At 50.0% G+C, this 18,881-nt stretch overlaps 1 long non-coding RNA gene across 1 annotated transcript in view; it reads left to right on the top strand.

Annotated features, from left to right (window-relative positions):
• Positions 1-767: 767 nt before the first annotated feature.
• LOC138453078 (uncharacterized) overlaps positions 768-18,881 on the top strand; it is a 50,651-nt gene continuing 32,537 nt past the window's right edge. Inside the window, exon 1 of the long non-coding RNA XR_011260359.1 lies at positions 768-817. This is a non-coding gene — a long non-coding RNA (uncharacterized lncRNA). The remainder of the gene's footprint in view (positions 818-18,881) is intronic.

The raw sequence follows: 18,881 nt of genomic DNA on the forward strand, positions 1-18,881 counted from the left end.
ATTTCAGATCTGAAATTTCAGACCTAAAAAAAAAGAACATGATCTTTGAAGTTGAAAGTAGAAACCTAAACCTGCGCTTGCTGGGATTACAGGAAAGCCCTGAGTTGGATAAGGACCTGGACTCATGTATTCTTGGAGTACTAACTGAGGTGTTTGGAAAGAAGATTGTGAGCCATGGTGAACTGGATTACTCCTACAGAGCAGGGCAGATAAACCACGGCAGATTATTCTAGTTTTTACAAAAGTAAGTGTTATAGAAAGGATCCTGAAGGCAGCGAGGGAAAAAAGGAAACATCCTGGACGGGAGACCGTTAGCCATCTATCCAGATTACCCCAAAGAGATAGTGGAAAAAAAGAAGGCTTTTAAAACTGCAAAAGGCCCTAGCTTTGGAGAAAAACATGAAAACTATCTTGGTAAAACCTTCAATCCTGAAGATTTACATGAATGGAGGAATGAAGAAAACAGATGACCCCCTGGAGGCTGAATTATGGCTCAAGGCAGTTGAAAGTCCAAGAATGGACAAGGAATAACATTTTCCTTTTTTGTTAGATAGCAAATTTGGCTCCATTCGGATGAAAACAGTCTTTTATTCGTTTTTCATATTTCATAATTGATTCTTAGTTTTACATGTTTTAAAATTGAAATGTTATTTAAGATGTAATTACCGTTTATAACTGCTCTGCATGCATTTTTTGAGTAAGCTTGAGCAGGGCAGTGGGAACGTGGAACCGTATTAGGTGCTTTCCTCTAGTAAGGAAATACAGGAGGAGGAGATTGCGAATGGTGGAGAGTGGTAGGAAGTTTAATAGCCTAGAGGTTAGTGTTTGATGTATAATCCCTGGGGACGCTCTCAGGCGTCGTCCGGAACAATGCCTTTATCCGAGAGCAGTCCGCTGACTTTAGCAACCCCGTATTGTCAAGTACGTGCTTAGCCAGTTCTTCTCCTTCCCCCGTCCAAGCTGGCGGGCAGCCTAACCCTCACATGGTGTAACATCGTGAAGCCGGGGAGATTAACTGTGTGCCACACTCCATTCGTTTTTCTGCTAACCAGGCCCTTTGTTTACTGAATGCTCTGGTTTGGTTTGGCATGTTTGCTGTGTGCACCGGTGGAGAGGTGGGTTATGGCAGCAGTTGGGATGGAGGCGCTGGATGGGTCCGGGTGCGTGGCGCTGTGGCTAGATACCTCCTGCGCATGGTTCTAGGTGCGGCGGTCAGCGGATGAGGGTGCTGGAAGGCCGAGCCATTTTACTGGTGTGCATCAGAAGGGCGCTTTGTGGGTATTATGCAGCAGCCATTGGCGGGGTCCTTTCCAGGAATGGTGTGTATGTGGGTTGAGAAGGACTGCAGCGGTGCTTCCCTGGCCCCCTGCCCCACATCGCCAGGTATGCCGCTGTGTTCCCTCAGTGCATCAAGGGGCGTGGGAGGTTGGGGAGCTTCTGGGCAGGCCAGACCTGTGGGCTATGTTGTGAAGTGGCTCTGTCATACCACTCTCGGGAGAGAAACGACAGCGCCTTCACAGTCGGTACTGGGGATCCTTTGGTGGGAGTGCATTTCCTCACGGGGGAAACTGCAGTCCAAATCATTTAGTTGCTGTGTTAAACATGGCCATGGGATATGGACACTTGAGTGTACTGAAGCTGTTCATGCCGGGGAGACGTATTGCAAGACAGAGGGAAGGACTGCCTTTGTGTTGAGTCGAACCAGTGGTCCAGCTGCATTGGTTCTAAGGATAACGGCTCAGTGGTGCTCTGCTGGTCGCCTGGACCAGCCTGTCATTGGTTGTCTTGGGTGAATGTGTGGCTAACTGGTGATGTAATCATGGGGCCTGCAATGGTGATGGAGTGGAGGTAGAAGAGGCCTTGCGATTGGGTGGAGGTTTCGATTTGGTTGGTTCCGCTGGATGGGAATTGATTTTACTATTAAAGGGAAAAAGTGCATACTTGTGATGTTCCTGACTGGAGTGTCGTGGTGTTGTATAGTCTAAATACTTATCCTGTGCCAGGACAGGAAAAAGTCAGTGGAGACCCTGCTAGGCACTAGCAAGGAGGTGGTGAGGGAAGAGCTTGTGTTCTTGTCTGGTTGAAAGGGGTGTTCAAAGTTTGCTGGGTCAGAGTCTCCACCCACCAACCAACGCACCACCTTGTGAATTGATAGGCTTTCTCTTGACCTCATTCTGTAGAACCAGTGGGTGACAACCCTCTAATTAAGCTTTTTACTCAACTCTGAATGGAATGTGTCGGTCTTAAGAACAACGCACACAGGAATTATATTTAGTTATACACATCAAAACATTGCCTTGGTGTTAATGTGTATGGTGCCGGAATGAGACAGCAGGGAAAACCAAAGGGTACATCCCTCAGTTACATTGGTGGTGTGTGGGCAGAATCGAGGTTGCGGGGAGAAGCCATACTCACCTTGTATAATCCGTAATATATTTGATTATTCTGTCCACTTTAGGAACTGGATGCAGGGCCTGATCTCACCTCCTGTGGGACTTCTACTTTGTACTTAAGTAACGGTTGGGAGTAGAGATTGTCTAATGGGACAAGTTCTGGACGTAGTTTCTGTCACTACACTTCATTCAAGCAATATGTACATAGATTGAGATTTTGGAGGGACTAGGAATGTTTCATGGTTGGAAAATTGAGAATCTTCTGGTTTTAGTTTTGGGTTCAAGTGACTCGTATAATAGAATGTATTAACGAATATTATTATAATAATTTTAGAATTTTTGGGGAGTTGGCGGAACAGAGATCTCTACACAAGAGTACGGGAGGGAGTTGCCCCTGGGTGGGAATTGACAAAACAAAGCGTTTTTTTGTTTGGTTGCGTTTGTTTGTGGGGGGTCTGGGTTTGTGTGTGTTTTTGTGTTTCTTTACAGGGTGGGAATCAAACAATTTAAACATGACAATTTCATGTAAAGATGGCTTAAAGGTTGTCTCTTGGAATGTTAATGGCGCAAACTGTGCAAACAAAAGAAAGAGGATTTTGAACAGTTTAAAAGAGTTGGGGGCTGCTATAGCCCTTTTACAGGAAACAGATTTACTGGAAACAGAGGCAGATAAATTGAAAAGGGGTTGGGTAGGGAAGGTATTTTGCTCACCTTTCACCTCAAGTTCTAGAGGGGTATGCATGCAGATAAGGAAGAATTTACCAATATCTGAAATAACACATTGTTTGTATCAGTATGAATGTACAAAATGTTTTATATTGTATTTGCAATATATATGCCCCCAGGCTTGATGGCAAATTGCATGTCACTCTAGCTCAGTTTATGCAGAATATGAATCAAGCACATCTCATAGTTGGAGGGGATTTCAATATCACACTTGACCCATTACTGGATAGAAGTACTAGTACTTTATGTTCAGAGAGTATAATGAAATGCAGAGCTATGGAAGATTTTATGGGGAAATGCAGGTTACAAGATATGTGGAGACTCCAACACCCACTAGACAGACGATAAACGTTTCTTTCTGGTCATCATAGAAAGTATTCACAAATAGACCTACTCCTGACATCAGGATTATGCACACAGAACTACAAAAAAGGAGGGTGGCGCTGTGGAGCAGCCCAGGATGGCTGCTTAGCTTTCGAGCTCCGTGTGGCTCTGGCAATCATCCGCCTGCATCTGCGATCTTTGCTGCTTTGGACACTGATCCTGTGGTTGCCCTGCTGCCCTGCTGTGTTGGGCTTCACCCGGCGGAATCCCGGTCCGATTCGGACCCGGAGAGCCAAGTTTTGGGCCTCCTTTGATTGCGGCCTGCTGTCTGGTGGCGTCCGCGGTGTGCGCCCGGCCCCCGCCCCCTCTTTCCTGCTCCTCTGGGAGCCCGTGCTGCATCAGGCCGCTGTGACTGTGCTGTGTGCCGCGGCAGTCTCCCCCTGGGGCGCACGGCAGCGCGACTGCTCCGCTGCTGGTGCCGCCGTGGAATTGGCCCATCTCCCGACTTCGCCCTGGGGCTCGCTCATTCGAAACGAGGCGGATCCAGAGGTCTGCTGCCGGGGCCGACGCTGGAGCGCACCCCGGCTCCTATCCTTGTTTACGGGGCTGGAGCCCCCACCGCCTGGACTCGTGGGCTGACGGGGCTGGGGCCTGCCCGCCTCAGCATATACGCGACCTCCTGGAGTGCGCGAGGGATCACGCTGATCAGGTGAGGAGTGGGGGGGCCTGGGCTGGGAGTATCCTTGCGGCCCCCTCCTCCCACTCTGCCGACTGTCCGGCTCCTCTGTGGCAGCCACGGAACTCCTCCTCGCATAAACACTGAACCACTATACTAGCTGGGGCCCCCTACTATCCGGCTCTGGCGGCACGGGACCCCTGCGGAGCGGCGGCGGCTGTGTGGGCGAGGAGTGGGGGTCCGTCCTCCCAATAAGCGGCCTCGCCGGCTTTCCCCATGAGCCTGCTTTGCTAAATAACTCGGTTGAGGCTGTAGCGCGGCTTCATCTTATTACTGTGTATTCACCTGCCACTTTAAACTACTGCCACACCTCAACTACTTAAAACTGTGCTCCTTGGTGCTGCCACTGCCTTGCCAGTCCTCACTTGCTTCTCTGCTGCTCCTCCTGAGGACACTGTTGCCCTCCACATACACCCTGCAGTGAGTATCCATCCCACGGTGACTGCGAGCGGCCCCTCGGAAAGGTGTGGCCTGGTGAGCACACCTATACAGTGCCTCCTGACCTTCTTTTTAGTTGAACCATCGGGCATTACGGCCACCACTCCCAGCTGCTTGTCAGCGCCCCACCCCCATCTGACTGCAAGGGTGGCCCTGCGTCTGATACCCAATTGTTCCCGCTGCACCTTGGCTACCCCTGGAGGCTGGTCTCCCGCCCGCCACTGTGGTGGTGCCTGTGGTCCTCTGACACCCTGATCCATCGTCTGCCTTCGTCCTTCGCTTATTGCATGCTTTGCGGCCCCCCCATCAACACTGGTTAAGTGCCTACGATGCTGAATAAGTCCAAGGGGGCCGCTGGGAGGGGAGCCATGGATAGATTCGCCAAGTCGGTGCCGAGAGCTGAGACGGCGCACACTTCATCCCTGCAGGAAGACCCTGAGAATGACGTTCCCCCAGAGGCGGGGACCCCCGATCTGACCACAATCATGGAGTCCATGGCCAAGAACTTTGCCTCCCCTCACGAGAAATTAGATGACATTAATGCTAATGTTGCCTCTTTGAAAACCCGTGTTGATCAGGCAGGCACCAGAATCACTGAAGCTGAAGGCAGGATATCCACTACCGAGGATGAGATACACGTGCAACAGGACACAGTCGCCTCTTTGTCACGTGACTTGAAGAGTGTCAGAGCCAAGTGCGATGACCTCGAATCGCGTTCTCGCAGAAACAACCTATGTATAATCGGGGTCCCGGGGAACGCTCTTAAGGGATGAATGGAAAACGCTGTTGAGACCCTAATTAAAGATTTACTAGGCAACCCTGCTCTCTCTCCGTACTTTACTGTCGAGCGGGCACACAGAGCCCTATCACCACGCCCCAGGCCGGGGGACATCCCGAGACCTATCATTGCCAGGATTCTCAATTACCGGGACAGGGACCTGGTCCTCCGCCTTGCACGTGAAAAAGGTGACCACTGCCTCGAATCCCACACCATCAGGATTTTCCCGGACTTCTTAGTGGCGGTGCAGCAGGAGCGGAGTCAATTCATCAGGGTCAAGAAACTGCTCAGGGAGCGGGGAGTCCCATACGCCATATTGTTCCCGGGCCGCCTCAAAATCACCCATAACGGCAAACTGTACTTCTTCACTGTCCATGATGAGGCAGTGAAGTTCATTGAGGCCCATATACCACTTCAAAATCCGGCTGCTGACCGCGCCGTGGAGGACTAACGACATGCAACTCAACCTGACAAGGCCCATCCTGGTCAATAATCCTTCAAGTCATATGTGACGATGGCAAGAATCTACCAGCAACCATGTGAACTGGAAGCCCCCGAACACATTCCTGCACCGCGGCCCGGCCCCGGCGTTGGGGTTGCTGAACTCCTTCCTCTCAGCCGGGGGCAGCGCTGCTCCTTGACATTAGACGCCGCTCCGGCCTCGCCCTGCTTCTGATAGCTTACGGGCTTGGGGGCCCTATACAGACTCCGTCTCCCGCAGAAATCTGCCTCAGACAGCCCTCGCTGTCTTATACATTGTTCAAGCAGCCGCCCACATGGCAACAGCACACCCCACTGCAATTGCAATGTTTATGTTTTGTTGGCTGCTACTGCTTGGTGGCCCCTGTTGGGTCCTGGTTGGGGCTTAGCCACGTTGGATTTTGCCCTCCGACCTCTACTTCTTGGTGAGAGTCGGCTTAGTTGCAGGCACCTGCACTTGGGTGTGGGGAGATTTCCACTGCAAGTTGGGCAGTGAGGGTGGGGGGGTGGTAAAGCTGGGGTTTGGTTAACAGTTAAAAACATGACTGAGGGATGCATGACTTTGACTCAACATAAGTGTACGCACGGCAAATGCAAAAGGTGGAAGGGTAATGTATACTACCACGGGGATGTTTCATAATGTAACACTATGGCCCTGAACATCATGACATGGAATATCCGTGGTCTGGGCAATTTCACTAAGGCCCGCAGGATAACTGCCTATGCCCAGAGGCATGGCACTAAAATCCTCTTTCTCCAAGAAACTCATGCCCTTGGGCGCCTAGAAACACTCTTCGGCCCCACATGGGGTGGCAACAGATACTATACGAAGAACTCCACCCAGTCCAGGGGGGTCCTAACTTTAATCCATAAATCAGTCCAGTTTTCTCTGCGTTCCAGCCACATTGACCCCGAGGGCAGATATGTAATACTTCATTGCACACTTGTTAATATGGAATGCCTTCTTGTGAACACGTACGCCCCTAATTTCGATGCCCCAGATTTCTTTGATGCCATCACCACCACGCTTCTGAAGTATATTGGTATTCCCATTATATGGGGCGGGGACATGAATCTAATCCTAGATAAAGACCTGGACAGATCCTAGATGGCCCGCAGTGCCCAATCATGCGCGGCCAATAGACTATGCGCCCACATGGACACACTGGGTCTCAAGGATGTATGGAGAACTCTCAACATACAGGCTAGGGAGTATACATTCTACTCATCGGTACATTATAGCCTCTCCAGGATAGATCTTTTCCTCATATCGGGTTGCATGGTCGGCAGGGCCATAGAGACCAAGATATTACTGCGCACATTATCGGACCACTCACCAGTAACACTTCATATTACGCTAGGACATGACCTCCCCCTTGCTCCTCCTGGAGATTTAAGTCGGAGGCCCTCCAAGACACGACCCTGGCGGTAAGTAATGGACATTACCGGCATGGCGCAAATAACGTGTCCGTGCTGGTCTGGAACCGTTAAAAGCGGTAAATTACGACCTCTCGGGCACGAGCATTGCGCCATGCCGGTAATGTAATCTGCGCCATGCCGGTAACGTCCCAAAAACGTCAGCTACCGGCATCGTATGCCGTGCAAGCTGCACCACCGCCACCCTACCCACCGATATTAGCGAGCACCGGAACTTACGCCATCGCACCGGAATGGGAAAGAGCACGGTGGCCATCTTTAAAAACACAATCCATTGCAATTCTCCACAACCAGTGCACATCTGACCCCGAGACCTGGCACAGAACTTCACCCACATCCACGCATCCCCACAATGCCGAAAGTTGTAAAAAAATCTTGCGATCAGCAGCGGCAGGAGCGCTTCAGTAGGGAAGAGCTTACAATGTTGGCGGAAACGCTCCAGGAAAACGCAGACATCGTATTCTCCACTGAAATGACCAGACCGGCAATAAGACAGAAAAAGGCCATATGGGAACTAGTCGCACAACGGGTCAGTGCAGTAGGAACAACACCCCGCACCACCAAACAGTGCCGTAAAAGGTGGGACGACCTCCGGCTCCGTGTAAGGAGCATACTGTCGGCCAACCGAAACATGGGCATGGCAACTGGCGGAGGAGCACACTCACCAATTAAAATGGAGCCGTGGGAGGAGATATGTGCCACAACGATTGGCATCAAGAGCATCGGTGGAATGGAGAGAGGAGCCCCGACATCAGGTGACACAGGTAGGTGCCTCAAATTAAGCCATGCTAAACTCCCTGAAGTCCATTTACATGGGAATCACAATGTTGCCCAATAGGGTTAACGCAACACATCAGCAGAAGACTTCCAACAGGCATCATTGACCTACACCCTGTACACATGCAGTATGCACACTCCACTGTAGGCACCCATATTCCTGCATGCTTAACCCACCCAAAAGGGAGACAACCTGTATGTCACTGCCTCCAAAGTGCACCATCTATTCATCAAATTCATGGCAGTCATCACAATACCTGCTCAATGTCCGCAGACCCATCAATAACACTTTCCCTCCTTTGCTCCACCACAGGCTCCTATTCGGACCCCGGCGAGGACGAGACTGGCACCACACCTGCCAAGAAGGCCAGGCCAGAGGCAACACCACACCAACCCTCCACCTCTGCTGGACCCAAAAAAAAAACACAGCAGCCAAAATTGACTGCCACAACACAGCCCAGGGCAGCGATGATCCCCAAGGGAAGCAGCATGGTACCACCAGCAACAGACATGCAACAACTGGTGGCCACTGAAGGGAATGTGTCTGCAGGAAGCAGTATAATTGGGGAGACTGCTGCCATTGCAGCTTGCTCTGATAGTGGTGGGGAATGATGCGGATGCCATAGAATGTCCCCCCACTGACCACCCTCATTTCCCCGACCTGTCCCCAGGTAGCCTGCACGCTGATAACACACAGGGGCTATCCCCTGATAACTCCTGGCCAGCCACTCCATGCCCAGTGGGAGGTGTGGAGGAGGGGAGTAGCCCAATGACCCCGGCAATTGCATCATTCAATGCCCCAAAATACCAACAGTCGCTGGACCAAATATTGACAAGGCAACACCAACTGTCCTCACTCCTCACGCAGCATGTGGCCGATTGTGGAGGTGCCAGTGCTGAAATGCAAAGATGTGGCGAGACTGTGAAGGCAGCCATCCAATCCTCCAGCAAGGACATCTGTGCCGAACTTGCCGCGGTGCGGCACGTGCTCTCTGAGCTCGTACAGACAATGAGGGACATGCGTCCTAGCGAGCAGCCGAGTACCTCCTCCGCTGCCAGTTCTGCCCCAAGCAGCCCCGTCCGCAGGTCGGCCAGGAACCTGCAGAATACAGGCAGGGGTGCCCCGGGGGCCGGCAGAGGGGGCTGCCAGTAGAGGCCACCCAGTGGATCAATTCCACATTAAGCACTTCGACACAGGGATCCACACACTTTTGTGGGGAGTTGAGGGGGCAGGGGGGAGTGGGTGTGTTGGGGAGTTGAGGGGGGAGTGGGTGTGTTGGGGAGTTGAGGGGGAGGAGGGAGTGGGTGTGTTGGGGTGTTGAGTGGGGAGGGGGAGTGGGTGTGTTAATTGAATTCACATTTACAATACAATTTTTTCTTGATCACAAATCACATGTGTGGTCATTGCTCATTGCGTATGTGTGATTTATTGGTGAACAGTCCACAGTGTCCATATCCCAGACACACACAGTGCCCCTATTGCCATTTCCATGTGACACCCCCCATCCGTGTGTGCTAGAAACATTGGTTGATCAGAGTCCAACGCATTTCATGCCCCTCCTGTGCATCGCTGCCTCCCTGAGGTGCTGCCCCATCCCCACCCTCCTCATCCTCATCGTCAGGTGGTTGCAGTTCTGCGTCAGGGGGCAGGGGCACATTTCGTCTGAGGCACATATTGTGTAGCATGACACATGCCATGACGATCTTTGCCACCTTCTCATGGCGGTACAGGAGTGCCCCACCAGACCTGCTGAGGCAGCGAAACCATACCTTCAGTAGGCCGAATGCCTGCTCAATCACCACACGGGTACGTGTATGTGCACGGTTGAAGTCCTCCTCGTGCTGGTTCTGTGGGTTCCCGGACTGGTGTAAGGAGCCACCTCTTGAAGGGATAGCCTGCATCACCTGTATGTGGGCAACAATGTATGTGTCAGTCATGACATCAAATTCCAAACATGACGTGCCACCATGGCATGTATTCAACTGTTACTTTTTACCACTTTTACATGCACAAATGGATTCACACTATGTGACCGGTATATGTGTATTCCTCTCATGGACTGTTTTGCATGCCATCAACCAATGTATGCAGGGGGTCAAGTGCCTTGTGAGTGCCCATCCACTGTGTTCGTTCATGGCGTTTGTTTTGGAGACCTGGTAGGTGTCCTGTGATATCAACGCTCTCATCATGGCAACATTGCTGTCAGCCTCATGATGACCCCACTGAGCACTACTAATGTTGATAGGGAAGTTTTTGGGGCCTCGGTGTCTGTGTAGTGATGTATTGATGTTTTTGTCCTTCATGTGCCTCCTTTATGTGCAGTTATGGGAGACTGGCCTTTCAGTTGATGGTGTTTGGTGCCGTGTATTGGCTAAAGTCATTGCACGTAGGTGCATTTTGTTGAAGTCAATGTGGTCTGAATCGGTACAATGCACTTGCAGATGGTTGTGTCATGGTTGGGACACACCTTCATTCACATGGTAGGGCTGCTTACATCGGGCATTATGTGTACAGGTGTCAGTTGACGTTTGTGCTGCTTTAGGGTATGAGCTGGCTCCATTGCCTCTGCTACTCGCAGCCAGGTAAAGTATGCATAATCCCCCCCCCCCCTTTCAGCCAGGTAAAGTATGCATCATTCCCCCACCCCCTTTCAGCCAGGTAAAGTATGCATCATTCCCCCCGCCCCTTTCAGCCAGGTAAAGTATGCATTGGTACGTCAATCACCTACCCACTTCACATTTCTATGGCCATGACATGAGACTCACCGAGTAGCCAGGATCTTGGCCCTGCATGTCGCTCCATGTAGCGTGGTATTGTGGAGTTCCGCAGGACCATTCAATCATGGGTTGATCCGGGGAATCGGGCACAACAATGTGTGATGATCCTGTTGGAGTCACAGATCATTTGCACATTGATTGAGTGAAATAGTTTACGGTTGTGGTACGCTACCTCCATGGCATGTGGGACCACCAATTCCACATGGGTGCAGTCGATGGCACCAATGCAACCAGGTATGCCGGCTAGTGCATGGAAACCCACTTTGGTGTTTGCAATCTCCTGGGCAGACCGTGGTAAGGAAATGTGGTCGTCTCTGTGCTTGAGGAGGGCTTCGAGCACTTGGATCAGTGTACGTGAGAATAATGGTTGTGAAATGCCATGCAAGTGCCCCACTGTGTGCTGGTAGGTGCCTGTGGCCAGGAAGTGGAGCACGGACACTACCTTCAGTAGGGGGGGATGGCGGTGGGTGTTTCTATCATGCTGACAATGTCGTTGTGTATCATGTCAACGATGGTGGTGATGGTGTCCCGGTCCAAACTTTACAAGGTATGGATCTGCTCAGCCGTGAGGTTGAATGGACTGGCTTGGATGCGTGGGATTGGGGGCTGCCTGCGTGGTGGCACTGGCTGTGCTGGTGGGGCTTGCTGGCCCTGCCTTGCCCTCCTTCTCCTCCTGCGTCTCCTCTGTGCTGCCTGTTGTTGTTGTTATTGTTGTAGTTGTAGCACTTGCATTGTAATCAGGTCCTCCAGCCCCAACATTGCTAGTCGTATTGGAATCATTGTGGAGTGTGACTGGGTGTGGGAAGGGGTGGGTGTGCTCTTTTTGTACTTGGTGAGTCTGTATTGCCTCCACCTGTGCTGATTCTGTGCATCTGTGGCAGCTGGGAACACTGCACATGGCCATTTACGGTTGGTTCGCGATGGCGGAATTAGCACCATGGCGGTAAGGTACTTAACGGCCTTTGCGATGGCGTTAAGAGCATGTCCGCTTGGTTCGTGATTTGCGTACCGTTGCGCGATGCCGGTACTTATGGTGTGGAAGGTCGCTTGCGCGCGAACTTGGTGCTGTTAGCGGCACCGTTAACTACGATGCCGCTAATAGCACTTTCACGGGTCATGATCGGACCTAGCAGTAAACGATGCCGGTAATCATTTACCGGCATCATTTTTCACTTACCGCTGGGGTCGTAATGAGAGCCATAGTCTTCAAAGCTGATATCCTAGCTGACATCAACACCTTCTTTGAATGCAATAACAGACAAGACACGTCCGATCGGGTACGCTGGGAGGCGTTCAAGGTTTTCATCAGGGGGATGTTCATTTCTAGGGAGGCTGGGGTCCTCAAAACCATTAAAAATAGCTTGCAGCAATCAGAAGCGAAGTTAAAGGAGCTTGAGAGGGAGTATGCCTGTGCCCCTTCCCCAATCATATTGGCACAGATCAGAGCGGAATTGGAAACATTTGAGTCTCATGCTCTAAGAGAAGTTCAGTACTATGCCCGTCCTGTAGCGGCCAGGAAGTATGGTGAAGGGGATAGGCCGGGTAGAACACTGTCCAGACTGGTCCGCACTAAAGGGGGTAGGAACCGCATTGACTGTGTCAAAGACACAGGAGGCGCCCTGTGCTGGACCGACCATGGCATCCTCGGGACATTCACTGCGTTCTACACAACCCTGTATGGCCCCCAACAGGAACACAGCCTGCAAGACACGTACACCCTGCTAGAGCAAATCCCCATGACCCTCCTCTCCCGTGCGACCTGCCACCTACTTGAAGCTCCTGTCACCCTGGACGAGATAACCTCAGTCATCTCAAACTGCCCTAGGGGCAAAGCACCAGGCCCGGACGGCTTAACCTCTGAGTTTTATCGGGAACATGTAGCCATCCTGGCACCCAGACTCCTATAGACCCCTTTCCCTAATTAACACCGACACGAAAATATTTGCCAAGATTATTGCCAATAGGTTCCTCCCCATTATGACTCACTTAGTTCATCCCGACCAGAGTGGTTTTGTACCCGGCAGATCCACCACCCTCAAAATCCGTCGCCTGTTTAATGTCGTGTCTAATATTGACCCCAACGCAAATGCCGTGGCGGTCACTCTCGATGCCCAGAAGGCGTTTGATATGGTGTCATGGCAATATATGTGGGCGGTGCTCCACAAAATGGGAATTGGTCCACACATGAGATCATACATTAAACTACTATACACGAGCCCCGTGGCCAGAGTCCTAGTTAACTCCAGGGCCTCGGCCCTTTTTAATCTCCACAGAGGAACCCGCCAGGGCTGCCCATTCTCCCCGATACTCTTTGCGCTCGCTATAGAACCCATGGCTGACTACATTAGGGACAAACACACGTGCAAAGGTATACGTCTTTGTGAAATTCCCGAGATCGTTTCACTTTACGCTGACGACGTCCTTCTTTACATTAGAAACCCGGCTGCCCACCTGGACCCGATATTGAGAGACATAACCAAAATTGGCACTTTCTCGGGCTTTACCATAAATTATACCAAATCTGAAATTTTCCCGCTCACCCCGTCCACTACTCAACCGCCCTGTGAATTTCCCCTCCGGTGGTCACCGAGGGGCATCAGATACCTTGGAGTGCAAGTGTCCCTCACTAAAGCTTCACTTTTGGCCAACAACTATGTGGCTGCGGCGCAGCTTGCTGAAGCTCAAATGTTGAAATGGCGCAGCCTCCCACTCTCCCTGTCAGGTAGACTGTCTCTAATCAAAATGATAACTGTCCCTAAATTACTCTACGTCTTCGCTAATGTCGCGATTTGGCCTGGAAAGCGATACTTCAGGAACCTGCACGTTGCATGTGCCCAATTTCTGTGGCACTCGGGTGCGGTTCGTAAGAAATGGCAGCACATGGCTCTTCCTTATGAAAATGGGGGCTTCATCGCCCCGGACTTCACTAAATACTGGATAGCCGCGCAGGCCCAGCACGCCACGTACTGGTACATGTTTTCCGATCCTCCCCCGCATGTGAAGCTCGAGAAACTAGCAAGCGAAGGAGTCAACGTCCTCTCTCTTATACTCCACCATACATTTCATTCCGATGCCCCGGCTGACCCTGCAGCAGCTGCTGTCAGGGCCTGGAAACATACTCTGCAGGCACAACCCGGCCATCACCCATATTACAAATGGCTGCCCATCTGGCAGTTCGCAGGCCTAAGCCCTACACATGAAACACTGGCACAACTTGGGCTACCGGGCCCTGACCGACTTCTACCCTGATGGGAAGTTTATCACTCCGCAGACGTGGCGCCCCGGTCACCTCGGTACTGTGCTGGAATTACTACAATACTACAGGCTGAGGGCAGCGTTCCGCGCCTGGTGGCCTTCTTACCCTGATGAGCCCCCGGATTCGCCTGAGATTCACTACATATCCAATTCGGCCAGAGCTAGGGTGATAGTGTCCTCGTTATACAAGTTGCTTATGATGGACCCTAAGGACGTGCCACTTAAGGCACGAGATGCGTGGAGTGAGGAACTGGCCCTCCCCATCACTGATGAAATATGGGGACAAATGTGCATACACACCCAAACTACCTCTCTTAATGCCAGATATAGGTGTATACAATACAAACTCCTGAATAGACTATACTACACACCGTACAGACTGGACAGGTTTGCACACTCCCAGGCTCGCACCTGCCCTAGATGTAGGTCTCCTGCGGCAGATCACACTCACATGTTCTGGTCCTGTGATGCGCTGGGCCCGTACTGGAAAGCCATAATTGACGCTCTCTCAGAAATTACAGAGTCCCTTGTCCCCCCAGAACCCCTAGCTTTACTGTTCGGCCTGTGGGATAATCCTCAATTGAAGAAGATGTCTAGGTTCCTGAATACTGCCACCATAGTTGCCAAAAAATGCATACTACAATGTTGGAAGCGCCGATCCCCCCCCTCGTTCGGGATGTGGTTGGGGGCCCTCACATGGACTCAATCGTGTGAGGAGGACTATATCAATACTCTCCCGCTGACCTCTTGCCCCAAGAATGTATGGTTGGACTTTTGTACTCATCTCAACAACAAGGATGACTTAGAACTGCTGTCCCCCCACACCCCCCTGGTGAAGTAAACTAACCCACCGGTGAGCCACATATATTTGAACAACTGAGTACCTGTACTTGCCGGCATTTTCCATGTGCTGCATTACCACTCATATGTTTGCTACCTCTTTATGCTGTACAATGTGTTGATTGTCTGTTCTCTCGTCATGCCAATAAAAAAAATATTTTAAAAAAAAAAGAACTACAAATAAGGAGAGATCGATACCATTCTGATCTCTGACCATGCCCCTGTTTATCTCGGAATGTCACTGTCATTTCCAATACCTAAGACAAGCGTCTGGAAAATGAATGTTACTCTACTCTATGACAGAAATATTGACTAAAATTGTGAAGGAAGCAAAGTTTTTTGTAGAAAAGAACGGGACAGGTGATGTTTCAGTGGAGTGTGTATGGGAGGCATTTAAATGCTGCACGAGGGGAATGCTGATTGGCCTCTCGAGCAAAAGGAAACAAGAAAGGGAGAATTAAGCAGTTAAATTGAGAGAGCAAATTGAAGAAATCGAACAACTAACCATGATATATTACACAGCGGATTCATATTATGCTCTTAAACAAAAGAAAACCAAACTAGAGACTTTACTGAAAGAGAAAGCGGATAGACTTCTGTTTAGAACAAGATGCAACTACTATGAGGGAGGAGAAAAATGTGATTGTCTCCTAGCCCACCGACTACGAGTAATGTAAAATGAAAAATCTATTAGTGCAATTGCAGATATAAATGGTGTCCTAACTCATGAGCCTAAAGAAATCAAGAGAGTTAAAAGAATACTATACTAAGCTCTACACATCAGAGGTAGATATGAATTTTGACTGAGGTTGTACATTGAAGGATGTGATTTAAAGAGATTAAATATGGAAAAGAGACACAATCTGGAAGAAGCCCTGATCTTGGAAGAGTTTAAGAGAGCAGTGTATCACCTGAACAAAGGAAACTGCCCTGGACCAGATGGCCTGCCGGCAGAATTCTACAACGTTATGCATTATTATTATTATGCCTGATGAGTTATGTACATTTATGTTAGTGATGTTACATTCCTCAAAGATCAAAGGTTTGCTACCTCCACTAGGCATGCCTCCATTTCCCTGTTTCTGAAGAAAGGCAAAACCTTGGTGAATCTGAGTAGCTACAGACCAATAAGTCTAATCTACACTGACAATAAAATCTTCGCAAATGCCTTGGGTTGGAGACTTGAGAACCATCTGCCCGAAATTATTGACCCTGAACAGGAGGGTTTTGTGAAAGGGAGGCATGCATCGTAAAACATGCAAAGATTGATCTTGACACTATCTGAAAGTATGAAAGTACACACAGAAGTGGCGGTAATATCGCTGGACGCAGAAAAGGCTTTTGATCGCCTGGAGTGGGAGTTCCTTATGGCTGCGTTGCAAGGTTTTGGTCTGGGAGAAAACCTAATTCAATGGGTACGGCTGTTGTATTCAAAACCTACAGCAAGTGTGTGTACAAATGGGTTGTCTTCAGAAGGATTTGAACTCCCCCCTGCTATTTGTCCTGCAATGGAAACGTTAGACGCAAAGATTAGAGGAGATCCCTTGATTCAGGGCGTTCAGTTCGGCAAAGCTTCTCATAAACTTTGGCTTTACGCAGATGACATGCTATTGGTGCTGCAAGGTTTGGTCACATCCGTGCCGGTGGCAATGACTCAAACTGATAACTTCAACGATCACTCAGGTTACAAGACTAACTGGTCAAAATCGGAAGCTTTAGCAGCATCAGAGGCTTGTTCTAGTCAACGGCTGAGTAATTATGGTTTCCATTGGTGCCAGGAGAAAATCCGATATCTGGGCACATGGCTAACAAAGGACATGGACTGCATGATGGAAGTTAATTTGCAGTGTGTAACTGAGAACCTGAAGGATGACTTGTGAAGATGGAACATACTGGGGTTGAGCCTATGGGCTAGAGTGAACGCAATCAAGATGACTTCGGCTCCATGCATAGATTACATCCTGGGCATGGTTCCTATGATGGCGAAGAAAAAGGCTATGAAGAAAATAGAGAGTATGATACAATCTTTCTTGTGGGGTGGGAACCAACCACAGCTGAAGCTACAAATACGTACGGAGAAAGGTTGCTTAGGGGTACACGATTTTATAAACTATCACCTAGCATTCAGAGCAAGACATTTATTCCCTTTTATTGAGAATTTGCCAGATGTTTGGACGCAGGCAGAAATGAGCAGATGTACTCCACTATCACCCAGGGCGCTGCTAACATCAGAGGATGGAACTGGGTGTAAATCTACGCTCCGACGAAATTCTTGAGAGAATGCTGGCAAAGCCTCTTGAAGCTCACCCCAGAAGATGACTCCAGCTCAAATAACTCATCACTGTGGCTAAACCCCGTGATTAAGTTTGAAGAGAAAACACTGTTATGGCCAAATTGGTTTCTGAGCGGTATCCAATGGCTGAGCGATCTTTTCAAAGACGGAACATTTATCACTTTTAACAGACTAACTTCTGAAAGAGATCTAGGAGGTTGCACTTATGGGGAATATGAAAGACTGAAGGTGAAAGAATACCTGAGGAGCAGACAGACTGGGCTGAGTTGGTCTATAAACACCTTGGAAAATACAAAGAGACTAATGAGATATTACTAGATAAATGGTCAGAGTTTTTGGAATCAGAAATGAGTGTGAGCAAACGGAACAACTAGTGCAGATGTGACCTTGTCTTCTTTAAAGCTGGGAGAAAGGGTGAGACAGATCAAAATCTTGAACACAGTATACTGGACACCTAAGAATTTATATGAAAGGGAATTGCTAGAGTTAGAGGCATGTTGGAGATACAAACACAGGGTGGGATCGTTTGAGCATATGATGTGGCAATGTAGCAGTTTAAGGGACTTCTGAAAAGATGTCGATTGACTATGAACGAAGATCTGATGCTTGATATGGATTATGATTTTGTTAGCATTGGGCCTCATTACAAGTTTGCTGGTAAAAAATAGGAATTACTGGCATGCCGGTGCTACCATGTCCGTGTGGCACTGCTGCCGGAATCAACGGTTGATTCCCAGTCAACGTGCATGTGCATTCCCGCATGCCGGACACTGTAGCACTGGCATGCCGGTAATACCATAAAACGGCCCCAAAACCCACCATACCAGCATCCTCGCTGACTCTGACTCCAATTCCGGCTAGGCGCACACTGACCTACCGGCGCCGCTGTTACCGGTACCGGTATTACCGTGACCGGAAATAACGTTATCGCCGGAACAGGAAATGTACTGGAGGCCATTAAAAAACACAATCCATTGCAATCCTCAGTGCCCAGGAGTCAGAGGCATATTCTGAGCACTGAAAAATGTACACAGACATGTCCTCAAGGCAACCTGCTGCATGGTAGGGCAAGCCAAGATTCAGTGAAGCCGAACTGAACATGTTGGTGGACACGCTGGTCGAGAACTCTGCAGAAGTCTTCTGCAATGACCTACGGCGCCAAACCCAATTGAGGAATAAGGCGATCTTGGATGAGGTCGCCTGGAAGATCTCAGCGGTGGAGACAACCCCAAGAACAGTTAGGGACTGCTGCAAGAGGTGGGATGATCTACGTCTCCTGGTGCAGAACCTCCTTGCCGCACTGCCACAGGAGGGGGACCACCATCACCAATAAAACTGTAGGCCTCGGAGGAAACCTGCAGCAGCATAATGCACCTAGAGACGATCGAGGGAGTTGGAGATGCGGAGGCTGTAGATGTCACATCCAATGAGGCTGGTGAGTCCCCGTAAACCCAATGTCATATCACACACTTTGTAGCCCCAATGCTAATGGGTAGGCCAACATGTCAAGTATGTTGTACCCGAAGCCAGTATAGCCCTTCTGGCAGTCCACTCAGCGTCAACCTCGTTGCACACATCCACATGGAACCTGCCTGCAACCCACACCCATACACCACTCATACATCA

Source organism: Ambystoma mexicanum, chromosome 4p (assembly GCF_040938575.1).
Source record: "Ambystoma mexicanum isolate Mex_15411 chromosome 4p, UKY_AmexF1_1, whole genome shotgun sequence".
Taxonomy (NCBI): domain Eukaryota; kingdom Metazoa; phylum Chordata; class Amphibia; order Caudata; family Ambystomatidae; genus Ambystoma; species Ambystoma mexicanum.